The 23,634-nt window shown below is 34.7% G+C and overlaps 1 protein-coding gene across 4 annotated transcripts in view; it reads left to right on the top strand.

Moving 5' to 3' along the window:
* MGAT4C (MGAT4 family member C) overlaps window positions 1-23,634 on the top strand; it is a 611,229-nt gene that overhangs the window by 317,049 nt on the left and 270,546 nt on the right. For all 4 annotated transcript variants that reach the window (XM_060305864.1, XM_060305862.1, XM_060305865.1 and 1 more), the window contains one exon: window positions 15,347-15,407. The gene's annotated coding sequence lies outside the window, so the exon portion shown is untranslated. The remainder of the gene's footprint in view (window positions 1-15,346; window positions 15,408-23,634) is intronic.

Raw genomic sequence — 23,634 nt, forward strand, 5'->3', positions numbered from 1 at the left:
TTGATGTGTTGGGTGTGATAACTCTAGTAACAGAAGAAAAATTTGGTACTAAACACAAGGCAGAGGAAAAGTTATAATAAGAAATTACAGTTAATGCAAGCTATTGTAATTGAATGTAAAATCATCTGAAATAAATGGCAAGTCACAGTTTATCAGACATAATTGATTAAATGCAACACTCCTTGTCTAGCTCTTTTGTTTTGGATTGCCACTACGTAAGGAATTACCATTTACAAATATAAAATACTTCACGTAGACTTGGGCTGTCTATCCATAAAAACTTTTAGAGCAGAAATATGTGCTATTCTTTCAGTAGATGGACTGCATAATTCATCATTTCTCTAATAATATACTAACAAGAAACTGCCATTGTTTTTTTATTTATACCCTGTATATAATAGGTAAGAGTAGAATATGTGATTTTAAAGTATTAGTTTTGTTAGATATTAATTGCTTTTTTTCCCTTTAATAAGTAGGAGACATATTATAGGATTAAGATACTCCAGGGTGTGTTTTATTGATCCACTAATACATGATTTGGGTGGGTAAAGCACTTAGCCTTTAGGTTTGTAGCTCATAATGTACCCTAGGCATGAATAAATGGAATAATAAAATGTACCCTGGAGTGTCTTGATGTCATATTAAAAATAATAAAACACATGAACTGATATATTCTGAATTCAAAAAAAGAAGAGGTTAGCTATGCAAACATTCAGTACTCTGAATTGAATTAAATTGACACTTTGTAAAAGCCTAACAATATGGTTACTGTACATAAAATTTTATTCTACTCATTGTATTTTGGTAAATTTGTTTTCTAAAAACCATTTAATGGACTTGAAACAAAATCTTATGTATCTTTGAAAAGCCCAAAGGCAAACATTAAATACTTAAGTTCAGAGGTATTCTACAGAAACATTCTTAACACCTCAGCTTTCCAAAAGAATGTTTCTTTCATGATGTATTATATTAAGTTCTAGGTCTTGTTCTCAACTCTGGGTTAATTTATTTTTATTTGATTCACTTTAAACTGTATTGCATACTTTCAACATGACAAAAAGTAGGCCAGGAACTGTGCCAAGTACCGAGGATGTAAAGATGAATAAAATACTTTCCTCACCTTTAATTATTCACAGTCAAGTAGAGGAAAACGATGTGTAAGTAATTTCATACAAAGAGAAAAGTGTTATAATTCAGAGTCCTGTCTAATTCTACCTTCAGAATAGAGAGGAAGGCTTCATGAAAAACACATTATAAAAACAAACTTAAAGGATTTTAAAACAAGGGAAAAGGAAGTAGGAACGCTGATGAGGTGTCACCATCACCGAATGAGAAATGTTCTGTGACCTGCTCAGAGTTTTGGACTTCTCCCTAAAGGCAACAGAAGACTACCAAATGCTTCTGTTGTTGTTTTATTTATTTTTTTACCAAGGGAATCATAAGAGCAAATTTATCTTTCAGAAACCTCCCTCCAGCAGCAGTATGGAAGATTGACTGTCCTGGAGTGAGGTAATTACCAAAGTTCAAGTGAGAGACGATGAGGGACCAGAGAGAGTGGGAAGGAAATGAAAGGCAGAATGTGAGAGAAACGTCTGAGTTAAAGCTTTCCCCCTTCATAATGACACGAGTGGACAGGGAGTCTTAGTGACTATAAAGATTTAGGATGTGGAGGTAAAGGGCAGGAAGGAAAGGAAGCAGACTTCTGGAACATTTATTCCTCTTTAACTGGAGCAGTAACTACTACTAGCCCAAGGGGAGTAAGCACCTTTAGAAATTTTATTAATCTTGAAAGTCTCAGTGTAAATTTTATTTCCTACAGGAAATGTTTCCTGAGACAGCTGCTCTAAGATCCGTGTGTGTGTGTGTGTGTGTGTGCGTGTGTGTGTGTCTCTTTCTCACACACACAAATTTGCATAATTTTGTGAAGGCAGTTTGACACGCTATTGAAAGGGACTGCCCTCCCACAATAAAGTAGTAAAGTTTGAGAAAACAGGAAACCTGTCTTATTTATCTTAGTATTTCTAGGACTTAGCACAATGCATTTAGTGCTAGGATATAGTCAATACTACTGAAATAAATGTACCTGAGGAATTATGCATGCATATTGACTCAGAGAACTTTTGGTGATTAAACAGAAAAAACAAAACAAAAACAAGCAGCAAAACAAATACTGAGGAGCAGTAGAGCTTCTTTACTGAGTGATGAGAATCATAGATATTTTGCCCTCAGTACTCTATGCTGCCTGTATATTTAGTCAAGGTGCTTCCTTTGTTAGCACCCATCTATTCTTTTCCATTACTTTCTAAAGAAGATTCAACTCCCTTCGTAGAAACAAAGTCATTCAAGATCTGGTAACTGCTTACATCTGGAAGCTCATTGAACTCATCACTAGACAAGTTTTCACATATAACATATGGTTTAATTATACTGGTTTAATTATACTAAATGCTTGCATTTTTCTTACTCATCGTGATTACTCTCTCCTTTATGTTTTGTACATGTTGCTTTCTCAAGTTGAAAATTTCTATTTATCTTTCAAGTCTGTGTTCAAGTTATCACACCCTGGTGGAAGACTTCCCTGTTACTACCTGCCTGAATGAAATGTTCTGCTTTTTGTTCTTTTTGTTTTGTGTCATTATTCTAAGATCTAATACACTATATCATTACCCCCTCACTTTTGACTGTAAAGGGCACCTCACTTTTAGCTCAGTAAATGTTACAAAGTTGACACTCAGTAATCACTTCTTAATAAATGGGAAACTGTTTCTTATTGATGCCCTGATTCAACTGATTTCTAATAAAGCAGTAATTTGTACTACTCCTGTTTTCTAAAAATGAAATAGTAAATACAAAAGAATAGTGCACTAAAAAAAATTTGAGTTAGGACACAAAAATTAGAAGAGGAAGAAGAAGCTATTAAGGATCCAGAATGATACTGATTAGCAATCTAGTCCTGCCAAGATCAGGGAAAATAGTACTAAATCTATGTTCACAAAGTGAATTAAATACCATAAAAGAATCTAAAAGATGAAGAGTCTATTGAAGTTTAAAAAGAGATAGCTCTTTAAATTCAACAGCAGGCATTTGTACTTACCTTTCAAATCAGCAAGAAAAAATGCATTATGTAAGATGAGACTACAGAAATTCATAAAACACTCTATTTTATACTTTGTCAGTGTTCTGGAAAAGGGTAATATGTGACTTTATTTTATGTAAGGTGAATTCCAAAGGAACATGGAAATCATCAACTTATAATTATAGCAGAAAGGAGAAAGGAAGTGTTTGTTCTTAGAACCATATGTAATTCTTGTCCTGTTAACATGTTGCTCTGATTAAATATGTATTGTACCACCCACTGTTGCCACAAATACTTGACAATATTGGACAAACTACCTTAAACTGAATAGTAAATTGTTGAAAGTAAAAGAAGAAATGAAAGGGAAATTTGCAGGTGTCGTAAACAGAGAAGGAACTTGTGGCTAGCACAGTAACCTTTTGAACTGATACAGTTGAAGCTGGTAGCCAGGTATGATACCACAGTCAGATGTACTTCCTGAATGAGCTGGACTTTTAAAGTCCAGAATAGAATGGAGAAAAGGGCTTCTGATGGAGAGGATCTTGTAAGTGGACCGCAGGAAAGAAGCAAGAAAGTTTAACTCTCCTCAGGGATCTTTCTAGGGAAAACAAATATGCTGTGAAAACCTGAAAACAAAAGTTCAGAACATTTTCTGGGCACAGAGTTCTAATTTACATATATACATATATATATATTATATATACATATCTATCTATATATATGTATATATACACACACATATGTAAATTACATACATATACTATAGCCAACAGATCAACAGCAAAAATAACAATGAAATGAATAACAACGATGACAAACTGGTCTTCATTTAGTGAAACCCCTGAAATTCAGGAGAGAAACAAATGCAAAATGAATCTGAAGAGGACCACTGCTGTATCCCCCAAGTTCATGCAACTATACAACACTATGAAAGATTCACAACAAAAATGTCCAAATCAAAAGGTAGAATGAGATTAAAGCATAAGGGAAGAAGGACTATACCCTCTAAAATCATAGACCAGTTTGAAAGAGACTATGAAATCAGGAAACATAAAATGGTTAAAGGAATAAAAGGAAAACTAAAACCCACATATAATGACAGAACAATTTGGTTTGGAGAGAAAGGAACACATCTGAAAAACAATCAACTAGAACTTTCAGCAAAGATATATATAGTCAATAAAATAAAACCTTAATTGATAGGTTAAACAGCAGATTAGACACATCTAAATAGAATATTTAAATGTAATTCCGATTTTAGAGAATATAAAATATTCAGCATTGAGGACAGAAAAATATAGGGAAAAACAGTTAGGAAATACAGAAAATAGAATTAGAAGTGCCAACATATAAGTAAAGGAATTTCCAAAAAGAGATAATGTGTGAGAAGCAATATTTAATGTTATAATTACAGAGTTCCCCAGGATAGATAAAAGTCATAAATTCTCAGGTTGAAGAATCAAATATTATCCTGACCAGAAAACAAAGACAATAGAGCCACATCTAAACAAATTATAATAAAACTGAAAAACATGTAAAATAAGAGAAAATTAAAGAGAAATTATATATTATTTTAAAAGGTATTAGAATTTTAACAACAGCTGACTTCTCATTAAATAGAATCCTTAAAACCCAGTATCTCCAAATGTCTGAAGGAAAGTGACTCTGGAATTCTGTATCAAGAAGACAGTGGAGAGGAGAGAAGTTCTCTTTCCTTTGGTAGTTTACTGACTAGTGGAAGGGAGTTAAGAGCACACAGTGTTCTTCCCAGCTAAAGCTAAGCTTAGTGAAGACAGGAATATATTTGTCTATTTTTTGTGCCCTTGTATCCACTGCAAGCTGTGGGACTAACATGTGCCTTATTGGTAGTTGATTCTCAGAAATTAGTATTGAAGAGAAGAAGAGGAAAAAAGAAGAGAGTAAGGTCAAAATATTTTCAAGAAAAGGTCCAAAAATTATAACAAGATCCTCATTTAAAAGCCATGTAAATTTGTACTTTACTTGGAAATAATTAACCCAGAAAGATAAAGATGAACACAAAGCAATGGTAAGCAAATAAATTAGTAAACACTTTGGCTACAAAATAAGAAAAAAAGCAACAACCAAAACAACCATACTGATTAATAGCAGGACATTTATAAGCAAGGTGTCACTTTAATACCAACCTATATGAAAGATGTGGTTCTTCTGGTTCTTTGGTTCTTGGAATGTGCTAGAGCAGGGAGAGATACCGAAGTAACTTTAGATTTAGTTGAATACAATTTGCAAATTGCCATTTACTAATCACTAAAGTGATAGAGAATATATAACTCCCAAGTCAACAAAGAGAAAACAAAATGTGGAGATGGAGGATGGTGACTACATAGTGACCACACACAAGTAGACCCCAGACTGGTTGGGACCAGAAGGTTGAGATTCTGGAGATATCACCCTGATACTTCACCACCAACCAATCAGAAGAAAGTCACACACCCTAGAGCCCTCAAGACCTCACCATAAATTTTGCCTTTAAAAACTCTTCTCTGGAAGCCATCAAGGAGTTTCGGTCTTTTGAGCATGAGCTACCCTTATCCTTGCTTGATGTCCTGCAATAAAACTTTCTGTGCCCCAAACTCTGATGTTTCAGTTTGTTTGTCCTCACTGTGTGTCAGGCACACAAACTTGGGTTTGACAACAAGATGGCTATTATCAAAAAGTCAAAAGATAATAAGTGTTGGCAAGGTAAGGAAAAAAGGAAATCTTTGTGCACTGTTGGTGGGAATGTAAATTGGTATAGTCATTATGAAAAACAGTATGAAAATTCCTTAGGAAGTTAAAAACAGAGCTAGCATATGATTCAGAAATTCTGCTTCTGATTATATATCCCAAAGATACAAAACCATTCTCTTGAAAAGATACCTATACTTCCATGTTGATTGTAATATGATTCACAATATCCAGTACATGGAAACAATCTAAGTGTCCATCAACAAATGAATCAAGAAAAATTTGATATGTGTGTGCATGTGTGCATGTGTGTGTGCACACACACAATGAAACGGGACATAATATACAATAAAATATTATTCAGCCTTAAAAAAGTAGGAAATCCTGTCATTTGCAGCAACATATATAAACCTGGAGGACATTTTGACAAGTAAAATAAGCTAGGCACAAAAAGACAAATACTGTATAATTTCACTTATATGTGGAAGCTAAAAACATCAAACCCATACAAGTAGAAAGTAGAATGGTGGTTACAAGGAAATGGGGATCATAGGGAGATATTAGTCAAAAGGTACAAATTTTCCATTAAGCAGCATGAGTAAGTTCTGGAGATCTAATGTACCAAGTGGTAACCACAGTTAACAATACTGTTTTTGTTTACCTAAAATTTGCTAAGAGAGTAGATCTTAAATGTTCTCATCACAAAAAGAAAAAAATAACTGTGTGAGTTTATGGATATGTTAATTAGCTTGATTGTGGTAATCATTTAACAATGTATATGTACATCAAAACATCACATTGGAAATCTTAAATATATGCTGCTTTTTGTCAGTTATACCTCAATAAAGCAGGGGGGATAAAGGAAACTTATGGTTAGTCACAAACTTAAGGTCGGTTCTTAACGTTTTTAAAAAATGAGTATATTACATTACCTTGAATGTATGTGTGGGAATTATCTTAGTATGTCTGAAATATCTTGTGTTAAAATTTTCAAAAGAAAAAATGAATGCCTGAGGTTATGATGCATAAGTAATGGAATATTTCTTCAATGATTTCATTAGTATTCTCCTTAGGAATTTTTATAGGACATACACAAGCTGAAAGATATGTATGCACCTGTAAATAGTTATCCGAATAGTCACAAACTAAATAGAAGCTAGCTGTTATTTGATAGCCAAAGATGTCACATAACTAATCCAGTGGACAGCAGCCTTCTCTTGGGAAATCTTATGTTTGGTACTTTAGAACTCATCCCACCATCACCCTTAAACAGACACACACACTGAGGAAAGAGACAGCTTTATTGCTGGCTATTTAACACTTAAAAGAGGTGACGTTTTTCTCAATTAAGTCCTTTGTATTTTAGGGATTTTTAAACACACCTATGTAGTCTCTATTCAGTGTGTATAAGGTACAATCAACTGGAACCTGTCTGATATTTCTAAAGTGCTAACAAGAAATAGTAGAGAAAATGAATTTAATTTTATTTAACTCTATGTTTTAACAATGGCAAAAATTTTTAAAGTCAACTTTTCAGAAGTTAGTTCATTTTGGGGTAGTGGGGACAGGCACAGGTAAGCTTTTTTCTTCAGAATAGCAAAACTCTCAAGGAGTAAAAAAAAACAAGTAGTCTTTTAGTTCTTCAGGATCTTACCTTATCAATTAAAAACAAATTCTCTTTTGAGAATCAAAATAAGTTTAAAATAAAACTCTAAAATGAGTTTAAGAGTACAAATATAATTTCATTTCAAATTATATTCACTTCTATTCTTTGAACAGAACAACTTCTTCTCAAGTTTAGTGAGAGAACCTATATCCTTAAATGGTTATTTCCTTGACTTTTACCCTATCTATTTGATTTTCATGAAGAGATTTTCTTTGAAATGCAGGCTATCTTTGGGGAAAAGAGGGAATGGGGATAAATTAGGGAATCTGCAATCCTCATTTTATTCTGGCAGATAATTCTGTTTTCAGCATAGAACAAGTAACAGGAAAGTTTAGCAAAGGAGCAGAATGAAGAAATGGTAGAGCTGCCAAACTTCTCCCAATTCAGGTCATCACTGCATAGATTCCTTATTTGGTGTAAAAAGAAGAGGACATGTGGAAATGGCAGGGGGAAGGGGAGGGTGGGATGAATTGGGAGGTTAGGATTAACATACATACACTACCTTGTGTAAAATAGATAGCTAGTGGGAACCTGCTGTATAGCACAGGGAGCTGAGCTCGGTGCTCTGTGGTGACTTAGATGGGTAGGATGGGGGAGAGTGGGGGGGAGGTCCAAGAGGGAGGAGATTAATGTATACATATAGCAGATTCACTTCATTGTACAGCAGAAACTAATACAACATTGTAAAGCAACTGTACTCCAATTAAAAAAAAAAAATAACCAAAACAGCAAGCATTCAACTCAAATGTAAGCACACAGACACATAAAAAACACATTCAAAAGACAAAGAAGAATGCCTTCCTTCAGCTATGGCTTAGCTTCAGTAGCTTTAACATTAAGAAATGATGGAATGAAGCTTCATTAGAGTTGAAAAGAGGGTAGTGAAGGACTGGAGATAAGATGTTGAAGTTTCATCAGGTTGCTGATGGGGATGTATTTGAAAGTAGACAGATTATAAGAGAAAATCTTGCATCTTCATGTATATATCTGGAATGCACTTGAAGTTAGTGCTTGCCATTATAAATTCACAGTTCTTAATATTTCAAACCATGAGTCCAGTTTTAATCCTGAGATTCCCTTTTTTACTGTTATGGCTCAGTAAGTTTAAAGGAAAATATGTAATAAAAATTATTTTGCCAAGACTTACTTCCTTCAGTAAAAACAAACCAAAACAAACACAGTTTTATGATGCAAAATGCTTAAAAAGTTAAAAATGGATACTTTTCATAAGAGAAAAGAAAAATTGTTTATATTTCTTCCATTTACCTTACTAATAGATCATTTCATTGTTTGAGGTGGCAATAGAATTATCTATATATCCACATTTCAGTTTCCGTTTTGAAAGGTGTTTCCAATAAGATATAAGCTGAAGTTTAGGTCAGTTTCTAGAATAGCTCTTTTTAAGGGTCCTACTAAAGCTATTGTATGTGTCTTTTTGCATTCTTCCCTCCCTATTTTCTGCTTCCTGAAACTTGTAAAAGCTGCAATTGAGGTAACAAGATTCCAAATGCCTTAAAGGTAGAAGTCATTTGCTTAGAGTGGAAAATCAGAAGTGCTCCTGGGTCTGATGACCACAAAGCTGCCAAAGCAGCCCTGGACTTCTCATCTCGATCTCATTCGAGCCATCTATCTATCTATCTATCTATCTATCTATGTATCATCTATGTATCTATCTATCTGTCTGTCTGTATTTGTTATTATTATTTGTGCTGTTTGCCTTTGGACCTCATCTAACTTCTAGAAACAGTCATGATGATAAGGACAGCACTGAACATGGTACACTCTGTTTGCATCAACCTTTCTTTGGTAATTTCCGTCGATAGTGTTCATTTGCTGATTCCTATGAATCACTCGCTCCAAGTGCGTGGTTTCCTGCCCATTCCCCATCATTTATTCATCAAGTATTTATTGAGTCAGGCATTGCTTTAAGTGCTGCGGATAGTAGCAGAAGAAAAAATTTTCCTCTACCCTCTAAGGTGTAGTACTGGGACTTTCGAATTGAACTGACAAAAAAACAGATTAAAAGGATAAAAGGCATATGTTCATTTATTTTGTTTTTACATGCATGTAGGCTCCATAGAAAAGAAGTGAACCCCCAAGAAGTGGTTAGACTTGGAAGCTTATATTTTTAACAAAGGGCAATAACTTGTGGACTAGACAAAGAAAGGGAAATTTGGGCTTCTAGGAGGGTAAATATATGGGGAAACTAATGGAAAGTAAAGCCTATTTTAGTAAGCTTTTTTGTTTGTTTTGTGGGTTTGTGTTTGTTTGTTTGTTTTGGTGAAGACTTAATGTTGATTCTCCATCTTCTTTAAGGCCATAAAATCTCCCAGAGAAAGGATTTAGGGCAGTCCTCATTTCTCTGAAGTTTCTGCTTTTAGTCACATAAGGGAATTCCTGAGAAGGCTTCTTTCTGAATCTGTTGATTCTCAATTACCTTCAGCTCAAAGTAATCCATATTCAGAAGTGGCATATGTTGGGGTGGTATATTCTGATTTCCTACAGGATATAATATAAAAACAAACAGGGCCTCTGCTCTTTGTGGGACCTAAAACTGGTAATCATTTTACCAACAATAATAGAAACACATGTAAAATGGAATCTGTGACACTTGCTAGGAAAGAGAGATACTCATTACCATCAGATAGTGTCAAAAGAGGTAGGGAGTGTAGAAGGGCCAGGAGTGAGACAGCAGGTACAGTTCTCTCAACTAAAAATGGAATGTCTTTAGCAAAGAATAATTATCATCCCTAAAAATAGGCACCATATATCTCTTAAAGGATATTCTAAAATGGGGTAGAAAGTGGACAAACAAACATGTGAGATAGATCTGGTAATGTAAGATTTGGGTGAATATTATACCAGCAAAGAAACAGTGGAACCCTTGTGTGTTTGAGGAAAACAAAAACTATTATGCCAGGAGTATCTTGGATAATGGCATATACTCTGTGTGTGTGTGTGTGTGTGTGTGTGTGTGTGTGTGTGTGTATACACAGCAGGAAAGAATATAATCGGAGAGGCCATGGGGAGGAGTCTGAATTTTAGATTTTTGTTTAAGTATAATAGAAATCCATCAGAGTGTTGCTGATTGCAGATTTATTTGAGATGGATAAACATATTTTTATATATGTTTAGCAAAATACAAGGGCATTTAGGAAATGGAGTAATCATATCTAGTTAATTATATCTAGTTGGGAGGAAAGGGAAAAATAAGTACCATTACAGATTTTCCTGTAAAGTAGTCTATGTTTGGTTCTCAAGGAGACAAATATCCAGTTCATTCATGAAAATCTATCTGATATATCCTTTCCTTTTTTAAGTTACTCTAATTTTATCCTCTTTGTGCTTTCTACTTTGTTAAAATAGTGTTTTATCCTATTGCCCCAAAGTTCTTTGTTTGATTCCTTAATATCCTCTTAGATTATAGTACCACTTGCTAAGCTCCAGGTACTCTAAAAACTACTCTATTATAGCACTCTTCACTCAGGGGTTAAGGATACAAGTTTTGGATCCAGACTATGTGGTTTGAATCTGTGCTTCTCCATATGCTATGTGAATTGGGCAAATTTCTGAACTTCTATGTGCTCCAATTTTTCCATGTGTAAAATGAGAATAACAATACTGTCTATAAGGTTGTTATTAGGATTAAATGAGTTAATACATGTAAGTAGCAAAAAGCAGCATCTGACAAATATGCTAAAATACATATTAACTCTTTCTCTTATGATTACTATTGCATTATATATTGGAGATGATATCCATTCAACTGATTTGTGTGATTAAACAAAACTCCCCTTATAAAACATACCAACTGATGATCACAAAGACATCTACTACATAGTTTATCATCCAAACAGAGATTATAGCATTCACTTTTCAACTTTAAAAGCATTCTTCTAACTAATCAGAATGCTATTTCAAAATGTAAACTTGATAGTAGTCCTCCATTTTTAATGAAGTCAGTTTTATTATCTGACTAGCCCACTATTTTTCTTTCTAGTGTAATGTAGGTCTTGTTTTAAACTTGGTTCAGGCATACAGATGGCCAACAGGCACATGAAAAGATGCTCCACATTGCTAATTATTAGGGAAATGCAAATCAAAACTACAATCAGGTATTACCTCATGCCAGTCAGAATGGCCATCATCAGAAAATCCACAAACAGTAAATGCTGGAGAGGGTGTGGAGAAAAGGGCACCCTCATGCATTGTTGGTGGGAATGTAAATTGATACATCCAACATGGAGAGTAGTATGGAGGTTCCTTAAAAAACTAAAAATAGAACTACCGTATGACCCAGAAATCCCACTACTGGGCATATACCCAGAGGAAACCATAATTCAAAAAGACACATGCACCCCAGTGTTCATTGCAGCAGTGTTTACAATAGCCAGGACAAGGAAGCAACCAAAATGTCCATCAACAGAGGAATGGATAAAGAAGATGTGGTACATATATACAATGGAATATTACTCAGCCATAAAAAGGAATGAAATTGGGTCATTTGTAGAGACGTGGATGGACCTAGAGACTGTCACACAGAGTGAAGTAAGTCAGAAAGAGAAAAACAAATATCGTGTATTAATGCATACGTGTGGAATCTGAAAAAAATGGTACAGATGATCGTATTTACAAAGCAGAGATAGAGACACAGACGTAGAGAACAAATGTATGGATACCAAGAGGGACAGGGGGGTTGGGATGAATTAGATTGGGATTGACATGTATACGCTACTGTGTATACACATATATACACTATGTATAAAATAGATAACTAATGAGAACCTACTGTATAGCACAGGGAAGTCTACTCAATACTCTGTGGTGACCTAAATGGGAAGGAAATCCAAAAAAGAGGGAATATATGTAAACGTATTGCTGATTCACTTTGCTGTACAGTAGAAACTAACACAATATTGTAAAGCAACTATACTCCAATAAAAAAATTTTTAAAAAAATGCTTCAGCAGTTTCTCTTTTCTTCAGAAAATTCACTGTGACCCTTGTATGGCCCCCTCATCACTAATATCATCATAGATTACTTTCTATCATTGTCTCTGTCGTCATCATATTCATCACCATCATCACCATCAATCATTTTCATGTCCTAAGCCTTGTGCTGAATATTTTATGTGGAATTTTCCTTTTAATCCTCACAAAACCTCATGAAGTGAGTATTTTTATTCTTGTCATTTATGAAATGGGGAAACTGAGGCTAAGAGAGTTTAGACTACTTTCCTAATTCATACAACTTGTAAGAGATAGAGCCAGATTTCAAAGCCTGATTGTCTGACACCAGAGCCCTTGGCATTGAACTTGTTATATCACCTCCCCTGTAAACATGTTCGTTAAAAGAAAAGTGAACAGGGCTTCCCTGGTGGCGCAGTGGTTGAGAGTCCGCCTGCCAGTGCAGGGGACACGGGTTCGTGCCCTGGTCCGGGAAGATCCCACATGCCGCAGAGCGGCTGGGCCCGTGAGCCGTGGCCGCTGAGCCTGCGCGTCCTGAGCCTCTGCTCCGCAACGGGAGAGGCCACAGCAGTGAGAGGCCCACATACCGCAAAAAAAAAAAAAAAAAAAAAAGTGAACAACTATATGACTAAGTGCCTTTTCTTACCTCCTTTCTTTTACATCTCAGCCCCATTTCCTGCCACTCCCCCACATCACTGTGTACAATCCAGCCATTTCTATCTTATTTTCTTTGTACTGAAATGTTTATTTTGTCTCTAAGCTTTCACACATGCTGAACCCTCTTCCTGGAGCATTTTCCCTTGTCCAGCTTCTCTGGATGATACCTCATCATGTGAAGTGATAGATTCAATCACACTTATTCTTTTATACTTTTTATCATCTGCTCCACTTTTATTTGATGCCCCATTCTGTTCTTACAGTCATAGTATTGATCACCTTCTATTTTAAATGTCAATTTACATGTCTCTGTCTCCCAACTAGACCATAGGTTCTGTTAGGGCAAGTACAGTGTCTGCCTTCTCTACCACTGAATTACTAGTGTGTTGGCACATAATGAACACTTGAGAACATAAAGGAAACTTGCATCACGTGGAGTTAAACAGTCAAGGAAGACTTTATTCAAGACTATTGTAAAAGGGAGGAGATATTGAACTTAACTCTGCTGAAATATATGGTGGGAAATTTTTAAGAGCTGACCTGATCTGGTCAAAAAATACTAGCAGATGAGGACTTCCCTGGTGGTGTAGTGGTTAAGAATCTGCCTGACAATGCAGGGGACAGCGGTTCGAGCCCTGGTCCGGGAAGATCCCACATGCCGTGGAGCAACTAAGCCTGTGCGCCACAACTACTGAGCCTGGGCTCTAGAGCCTGCGAGCCACAACTACTGAAGCCCATGCGCCTACAGCCCATGCTCCACAACGAGAAAAGCCACCGCAATGAGAAGCCCGCGCACCACAATAGAGAGTGGCCCCGCTCGCCACAACTAGAGGAGCAACCCGGGCAGCAACGAAGACCCAATGCAGCCAAAAATAAATTAATTAATTAAAAATAATAATACTAGAAGATGTTAGGAGGAAGTTAGTCAATGTGATGAGGTCATTTGGGTTTGTTAATAGTGCCTATTATTAGGCTTGGACCCTCACCTAGACGCTAGGAGATAGAGACACTATTTTTCTTGATGATTACATCTCGAAAGGGTGGCTCCCAAGTCCTTGAGAAAGACATTCCTGTGCTGTGAAACTGGCAAGAGGTTGGGAAAAGAATTATATCTCAAAGGGCCAGAAAAATAATTCATAATTGCAAGTTTAAAGTAAATGCTCTGAGAAAAGGGAGGTCAGGGGCCTAAAATCAGAAGAAACCTATGTAAAGTTTAGTCAAGCCTAGGGGAATTGTAAGGCCATCTTAGTCAGGATCTATTTGTTAAATAAATGGATAATTAACCAGAAAATCTGAACACTCCATTATACAGTGAATAAAGTTTGACATGTAGTAATTAAGGACTTTTATATGAGTTTTTATTTATAAAATTTAAATACACACATGACATTTGGCTTTTTAAATATTCAAACTAATTGTTCTGATTACATTTGCATATTTCTCTAATTCATAAAAATAAACTAACATTATTATAATATGGTACTTCACAAGCAGGTTAATGTTTTAATTGAACATTTAGTTCTCAAATACTGAAGCTTCCAAGAAATTATTGACGATGTTAAAGTGCATTGTAAATAATAACTCAGTATAAACATAGTAACTGGATAGAGCAAAAATAATTTTGTTGCATGCTAACTGAAGTTCTTGCATATTTTAAATGGTGTTTAATATTGCTTAAATTATTGTGGCTGTAAAGAACATACATCTAATCTAATTAAACCTGTGTAATTTCAAAGAAGGTAAACTTAGTAGCTACATGAATATTACATTAATATTCCCCACAGTGTCATTGAATATGGTATTGGTTATGTTTTCATAGTATTTTTGCTTTCATTTTTTGTACATTAAGAATTTTATGAATCACCTCAAATATAGGACAGCACTTAATTTAGCTAAATCTATCGTAAGAATTTATCATTCTTTAAATTATATGGTTTACTTATTTTTCCTTTCCAGCATCACCCTTGTCTCTCCCAATTCCAGAAGCCCAACTGTGTACATGTTTATGGAGATTAATCCCAGACCTGAATTTCATTAACTGACCATAGCCATAGTTGAGTTTCTACAGTAATGAGTTCATTGGGCAGAAATTTTGTAAAGATATGGGGGAAAGAGGAGGGGTAAATATTATCTACATTTGAAAGGACCAAATTTACAAATCAGTACTCTTTTAAAGCAATTTTTTTCTCCTTGACTAACTGGGAGTTTATTTGCATGCATTCTAAGTGGCAGTGCATGGGAAACTAAGACTTTTGTTATTTTGATTTAACACAGACTCACCCAGAAAGCACAACCCTGATTTTTCATGAGAAGGACCATCTATGGAACCTAAAACGTGAGTACTATTTATTTTGTGCTACTGAATTCTGCTCTGCTATATAACTGACCTTGTGATAAGACGTGGCCTTTATTAAGATATATAATGAAAGTCTTGATTAAGTTTAAGTGTAGACCATAAGAAGTGCAGAAAGTAAGAACTGATGTGTCTGTTCTATTGTTCAGTTTAAAGAATTCTAGTAGTTAGTAGATACTTAACTTTGAAGAAGATAATATAACCGTGCTATTCACTGATACTTAGTTTAAAGCAGATAGCTTTATATACTTTTGATATTCCAATTTATTTATGGTTGATAAAATTTATAAAATAATCCCTTACAAATAAACATTTCCTATGCTATTTTGTACATAATTTATTTTTTCATCTTTTCTGTGATCAATATCCCTGAGTACTTAGAGCCTATATTTATTGTTTCAGTTTTTCTCTGAGTTTTTTTTCAAATGGAGTAAGTAGTCGGTTAAAGATAAAAGATTGGTGCACCTTTTTTCCTTGTTCTGTCACAGATCCGTCTTTCCATTACTTACTAATTGTTGGCATCTCTTCTCCCTGTTTGGCTTCTGATAAGTTGTCTTTGATAACCTGCTGTTTTGTTCTTGAACTTTGCCATGGCTACAACTGTGGGGTATCAGAACTGTCAAAAATAAAAGTAAAAGAGCAAGAGGCACAGAGCTTATGAAACTTAGAGAAGACATAAAGCCTGGTATCAACTGGTGAATTTTCCACTGGCAGGTAGTTTTCACTTTATCCCATTTGTTGTCACAGTACACAGTACCTGAAATAATAAGGGAATTTTTTCCCCCAATAAATGGACTATCGGGGCTGTTTGCTTTGTGAGAATCTGCGAAGGCAACATGCCATGTGGCTTTATCTTTGAAAGTGAGGATGAAACAAGCTTGCCTGGCTTCAGATAAGTGACTTAGAAGGAATCCTGTTCAGATGTACCTGTCACTAATTTATCTGGAGGTTTTGTGATTCATACATACTACTCTGTGTGCGATGAAGCATTAAATTGGTTTCCTCCGGGAGCAGGACACATTCAGGGGTCGTCAGACCTATGCTATAGGATGGTGCATGCTTGATTCATATAGCCTCTCACTACTGAATTTTTATCTGTTAGAGGACTGGTAACGTGAACATATGTTAGATGATCTCTTGGAACATTTCAACAGCAAAGGGATTGACAACAATTTGTCTATTAATATGCAGGTGTATGTAACAAAAAATTAATCAACCTTTCTGCTGTTAGTATAATCATTTATCCTGATAATTAAGTAGTTATACATATGTTTCCCAATAATGGCCTAGCCCTTGATTAATGCATTTCTATGACTCCTTTATTTATTGAAACAAAGGGATATGTACTTAAGTGCATTACTTTATAGTGGGAAAAAAATGCAGAGCTGATTTGAAACAGGTCTCCCGGAAGAAAATCTTTAGAAAGCAAAGAGTTTTCCCATTTATAATATAGTTTTCTACTGTGGCAATTCTACTTTGTTACTCTATATATTTTGAAAGAAAATGGCATACCTTGGAAAGTGAGACAGATACTGGTTCAAATTTGAAAGGAACATAAAAGAAAGAGATGTCTATTTATATGTTAACATTGTGCTGAGAGATTTTTCATATGGATTTTTTTTATGTGGTATATTTAACAAATGCAAAAACGAAAAAACCCTATTCTTCATTTTATTATTTCCATGATGGGGTATATAAAACTAAAACCTAATATCTTCCCTTGGGGTTTTTTTTTGTTTGTTTGTTTTTTGCAGTACGCGGGCCTCTCACTGTTGTGGCCTCTCCCATTCCGGAGCACAGGCTCCAGACGCGCAGGCTCAGTGGCCATGGCTCACGGGCCCAGCCGCTCAACGGCATGTGGGATCTTCCCGGCCCGGGGCACGAACCCGTGTCCCCTGCATTGGCAGGCGGACTCTCAACCGCTGCGCCACCAGGGAAGCCCTATGCTGCATTTTTATATAGTGTAAGTTTTCAGATTTTATCCTAGGTGTGAAAATGTGGAACATTTAACATAAACTGGAATTTTCCTATTAATGAGTTATATCATAATTAGGGCATTACTGTAGGAACCTACTAAGTCATTTATGCACGATTCACAATATTTAAATAAGATATTCTTCACATTTCACAATCCTTAAATTAAACTGTGGTCTTAAAACCTTGCAAGGCCTCCTAATAAACAGGAGTGTGAAGTAAATATATTTAATAATATTATTTTAAGATTTCAAAATATTAGTAAGCATTTTTCTGAAAAGAAAGGAAAGAAAGAAAAGCAGTTCATGAAACTAGGAAAAAAATACTGTTACACCATATGCAAAGTACACATGATTAGGCATATTTCTGCCCTCTTCTCTCCATTCCAATTTTGTTTTTTGCTATAGACAATAAAAAATGCATAACTTTGAATTTTCCATATCTTTTTTTAAACCTATTATATACCTCACTACAAGGTATTTTCTTAATTTTTTTTTTTAAGAAAAATCTTTTATAAATACAGACTAAATTCACGTTATTTTCAGAATGAAAATAGCATGAGCCATTTATGGAATAAAATGAACCATTTTGTTAGAGACATTTAAAGGATTTAACAAGTATTTTGTTGCTAAGATTATAATGGTACTTTTAAATAGTTTTTTATATCTATCATGAATTTTTCCTCTGTTCTTTTATAAGTTTAAGGTGTACAGCATTATAATTTAACATCTGTATACACCAAAGAGAGATTACCACCACAAGTCTAATTACCATCCAACTGCATACAGTTGACCCCCTTCACTTAATTTACCCACTCCTAAATCCCTTCTACTTAGGTAATCAGTAATCTTATCTCTATATATAAGTTTATTTTTATTGGTTAGTTTTGTTTTTTTAGATTTTACGTATGAGTGAAATCTTAAGGTATTTGTATTTTTCCATCTGACTTATTTCACTTAGCATTATTCTCTTAAGGTCCATCCAAGTTGTCACAAATGGCAGGATTTCATTCTTTTTATGGCTGAGTAGTATTCCATTGCATACATACACCATATCTTTATCCATTCTTTTATTGATGGACACTTATGTTGTTTCCACATCTTGGCTATTGTAAATAATGCTGCAGTGAACATAGGGGTACATATATCTTTTTGAATTAGTGTTTTCATGTTCTTCAGATAAATACCCAGAAGTTTAATAGCTGGGTCGTATTGTGGTTCTATTCATAATTGTTTGAGGAATATCCATAACTATTTTCCATAGTGGCTACACCATTTTACAGTCCCATCAACAGTGTATGAGGGTTCCCTTTTTCCACATCCTCTACAACATTTGTTATTTCTTGTCTTTTCAATAACAGCCATTCTTTTTCTCTTTTCTTTACATGGTGAGTAAATCCCCACATTTCAGACTCTGCTTAAATAGATTAAATATCACCTCTTCTAAAAAGTATTTTCTAGTTGTCTAATCTAGTCTTGATCTCTCACAGACTTCTTTGATCTCATAGCATTTGCCATAATATTTAAGTATTTTACCTATATTTTATAAATATTAATTATATAAATAATATACTATATATAGAGAGAAAGAATATTATTTACCTGTTTATATTTTGTCTGTTATACAAAACTTAAGCACAATTTCAGTGCCTAGCATAGTGCCTAGTATATAATAAATAGTCAATAAAATTTGTTGAGTTTATGAAATCAGATAATTAAAACAAAAGAATTCCATAACTAAGAGTATAAGAAATATAAAGTATATATTAAATATATAGAACAGAAAGTTATATAATTACTGGTTAATTTAACAAAATAATTACAAATATCATATACAAACAGACAAGTCAGCAAGCTTCACACAGTAGCTTCTCCAGAAAACAACTGAACCCTACCAATACCTATTAGATATTAAGTGCCATGGAATCTGTAAGTAGTATTGTCTTAGAGTAATTATGAAAATTTCCATGGATATCTTCTGAAATAGTTTAAAGAGAAACAAAAATATCTATGGTTTTTAAAAACAACCAGTTATTTTACAAGTGTTTATTGAGAGCTGACTGTGTATGAAACTGTGCAAAAGTCTATAGGAGATTTATTATTGTAAATGGTTAATTCTCACCTCATGGGATCAATATATAGTAAGAAAATTCAATATATACTTTTAAAAAGTTAAAGTAGAACTTTAACTATAGAGCAGAAGTTGAAAATGTTAATGGCATTTAGCAGAACTAGAGTTCATTTTTAGCTGAGGGAAATAGCAACAGCATACTGCAGAGGTTAATTTGACACTAATCTTTGAAAAAAGCTGAAGGAATTCTTGGCAGAGGGAATAGCATAAGAAAAGGCATGAAGAAGGTGTTTAGTAAGAATTAGTTGCTCATTTCAACAGGTATATCAAATAAATGTAGGAGGATATATTATGTAGGAGGATATATTATGTTATATAAATGTAGGAGGATATCAGATAAATGTAGGAGGATATATTATGTTTGGCAGCTGCTTTGGATGGAAGTTATATTTGAAAATAGATTAGGACAAGATTGTGGAAGATTTAATTCTAGTTTAAGAAATAGGGATTTTGTTGGCATGTAGCTAAGTCCCTAGAATATGTTCAATCTCTTCTTATTTTAGAAGCCTAAAAAAAAAAGAATGTGATTATTTTGAATGACGGTTTACACAGAAAAATCTGGCATTACGTATTACAAGATCTCCCTTTTGTATGTGCTATATATTTGCATACATGCATACATGCCACACATACACATATGTGTCAGGGTGTGTGTGTATATGTGTGTGTGCATAGTAAATGTGTATCACTTAATCTGGCTTTATTTTAAAAATAGATTAGAGGAGGAGTCAGTGTCATTATGTATGGAAACTACTGGTCACTTCAGCAAATACTCAATAAACTGATAAAGCAAGGAAACGTGAAATAAAATATCAGATGAAGGGCATATCTTTCAGAGTCACACTTGAGGAAGAACTCATAAGAATGATGACTTGTGAACTCATTATACATGTACATATATCCACTCTTTTTTTTAGATTCTTTTGCCATTTAGGCCATTACAGAGTATTGAGTAAAGTTCCCTATTCTGTACAGTAGGTCCTTATTAGTTATCTATTTTATATTTAGTACTGTCTATATATCCATCCCAGTCTCCCAATTTATCCCTCCCCGCTTACTCCCTGGTAACCATAAGTTTGTTTTCTACATCTGTGACTCTACTTCCATTTTGTAAATAAGTTCATTTTTCCAAAAAAAAAAGTGTTTAATTAGACCTCGATGACCAAAAAGCCAAGATATCTGTAACCTATTACTTCCCTAAACATATTCTTTATAGCACATACAATGCAAGATGTAAATAGGAATTTTGTGATAATTTTTTTTGTAATTGATAATTTCAAAGAAATTTGGGAAATATCATGTACAATACCTGTTTTAGATATGAAAAAACACAACAACCTATTAAAAACATGAACCATTACACTAATAAATTTGTTGCTGTTTAACCCAGTATTTACCAAACTAATTTAACTACTGTGTAACACTTATTATTTTAATTTTTTTTTTGCGGTATGCGGGCCTCTCACTGCTGTGGTAGGTTTGTCTCAGGTAGGTTTATTCCTAGGTATTCTATTCTTTTTGTTACAACAGTAAATGGGAGTAATTCCTTAAATTCTCTTTCAGAGTAGTAAACATTAGTGTATAGGAATACAAAAGATTTCTGTGCATTAATATTGTATTCTGCTACATTACCAAATTCATTGATTAGCTCTAGTAGTTTTCTGGTAGCATCTTTAGGATTCTCTATATATAGTATCACGTCATCTGCAAACAGTGACAGCTTTACTTCTTTTCCAATTTGGATTCCTTTTATTTCTTTATCTTCTCTGATTGCTGTGGCTAAAACTTTCAAAACTATGTTGAATAATAGTGGTGAGAGTGGGCAACCTTGTCTTGTTCCTGATCTTAGTGGAAGTGGTTTCAGTTTTTCACCATTGAGAACTATGGTGGCTGTGGGTTTGTCATATATGGCCTTTATTATGTTGAGGTAAGTTCCCTCTATGCCTACTTTCTGGAGGGTTTTTATCATAAATGGGTGTTGAATTTTGTCAAAAGCTTTTTCTGCATCTATTCAGATGATCATATGGATTTTATCCTTCAATTTTTTAATATGGTGTATCACGTTGATTGATTTGTATATATTGAAGAATCCTTGCATTCCTGGGATAAACCCACTTGATCATGGTGTATGATCTTGTTAATGTGCTGTTGGATTCTGTTTGCTAGAATTTTGTTGAGGATTTTTGCATGTATGTTCATCAGTGATATTGGCCTGTAGTCTTCTCTCTTTGTGACATCTTTTTCTGGTTTTGGTATCAGGGTGATGGTGGTCTTGTAGAATGAATTTGGGAGTGTTCCTTCCTCTGCTATATTTTGGACGAGTTTGAGAAGGATAAGTGTTAACTCTTCTCTGAATGTTTGATAGAATTCACCTGTGATGCCATCTGGTCCTGGGCTTTTATTTGTTGGAAGATTTTTCATCACAGTTTCCATTTCAGTGCTTGTGATTGGTCTGTTTATATTTTCTATTTCTTCCTGGTTCAGTCTAGGAAGGTTGAACTTTTCTAAAAATTTGTCCATTTCTTCCAGGTTGTCCATTTTATTGGCATATAGTTGCTTGTAGTAATCTCTCATGATCCTTTGTATTTCTGCATGTCAGTTGTTATTTCTCCTTTTTCATTTCTAATTCTATTGATTTGAGTCTTCTCCCTTTTTTTCTTGATGAGTCTGGCTAGTGCTTTATCACTTTTGTTTATCTTCTCAAAGAACCAGCTTTGGTTTTATTGATCTTTGTTATCGTTTCCTTAATTTCTTTTTCCTTTATTTCTGATCTGATCTTTATGATTTCTTTTCTTCTGCTAACTTTATGGTTTTTTGATCTTCTTTCACTAATTGTTTTAGGGGTAAGGTTAGGTTGTTTATTTGAGATGTTTCTTGTTTTGTAAGGTAAGACTGTATTGCTATAAACTTCCCTCTTAGAGCTGCTTTTGCTGCATCCCATAGGTTTTGGGTCGTCATGTTTTCACTGTCATTTTTTTCTAGGTATTTTTTTATTTCCTCTTTGATTTCTTTAGTGATCTCTTGGTTATTTAATAGTGTATTGTTTAGCCTCCATGTGTTTGTATTTTTTACAGTTTTTTTTTCCTGTAATTGATATCTAGTCTCATAGCATTGTGGTTGGAAAATATACTTCATATGATTTCAGTTTTCTTACAATTTACCAAGGCTTTATTTGTGACCCAAGATATGGTCTATCCTGGAGAATGTTCCACAAGCACTTGAAAAGAAAGTGTATTCTCTTGTTTTTGGATGGAATGTCATATAAATACCAATTAAGTCCATCTTGTTTAATGTGTCATTTAAAGCTTGTGTTTCCTTATTTATTTTCATTTTGGATGATACATCCATTTGGGAAAGTGGAGTGTTAAAGTCCTCCAGTATTATTGTGTTATTGTCGTTTGCCCCTTTTATGGCTGTTAGTATTTGCCTTATGTATTGAGGTGCTCCTATGTTGTGTGCATAAATATTTACAATTGTTATATCTTCTTCTTGGATCGATTTTGGATCATCTTTACTCTCATTATTCTGAATTCTTTTTCAGGTAGACTGCCTATTTCCTCTTCATTTGTTTGGTCTGATGGGTTTTTACCTTGCTACTTCATCTGCTGTGTATTTCTGTGTCTTCTCATTTTGCTTAACTTACTGTGTTTGGGGTCTTCTTTTCACAGGCTGCACGTTTGTAGTTCCCATTGATTTTGGTGTCTGCCCCCAGTGGCTAAGGTTGGTTCAGTGGGTTTTGTAGGCTTCCTTGTGGAGAGGATGGTTCCTGTGTTCTGGTGGATGAGACTTGATCTTGTCTTTCTGGTGGGCAGGACCACGTCCGGTGGTGTGTTTTGGGGGGGGGGGGTCTGTGAACTTATGTTTTTAGGCAGCCTCTCTGCTAATGGATAGGTTGTGTTCCTGTCTTGCTAGTTGTTTGCCCTAGGGTGTCCAGCACTGTAGCTTGCTGGTCATTGAGTGGAGCTGGGTCTTAGCTTTGAGATGGAGATCTCTGTGAGAGCTTTTGCCATTTGATGTTATGTGGAGCTGGGAGGTCTCTGGTGGACCAATGTCCTGAACTCAGCTCTTCCACCTCAGAGGCTCAGGCCTGACACCGGGCCAGAGC

The sequence above is a fragment of the Globicephala melas genome, chromosome 10, assembly GCF_963455315.2.
Source record: "Globicephala melas chromosome 10, mGloMel1.2, whole genome shotgun sequence".
NCBI classification, from domain to species: Eukaryota; Metazoa; Chordata; class Mammalia; order Artiodactyla; family Delphinidae; genus Globicephala; species Globicephala melas.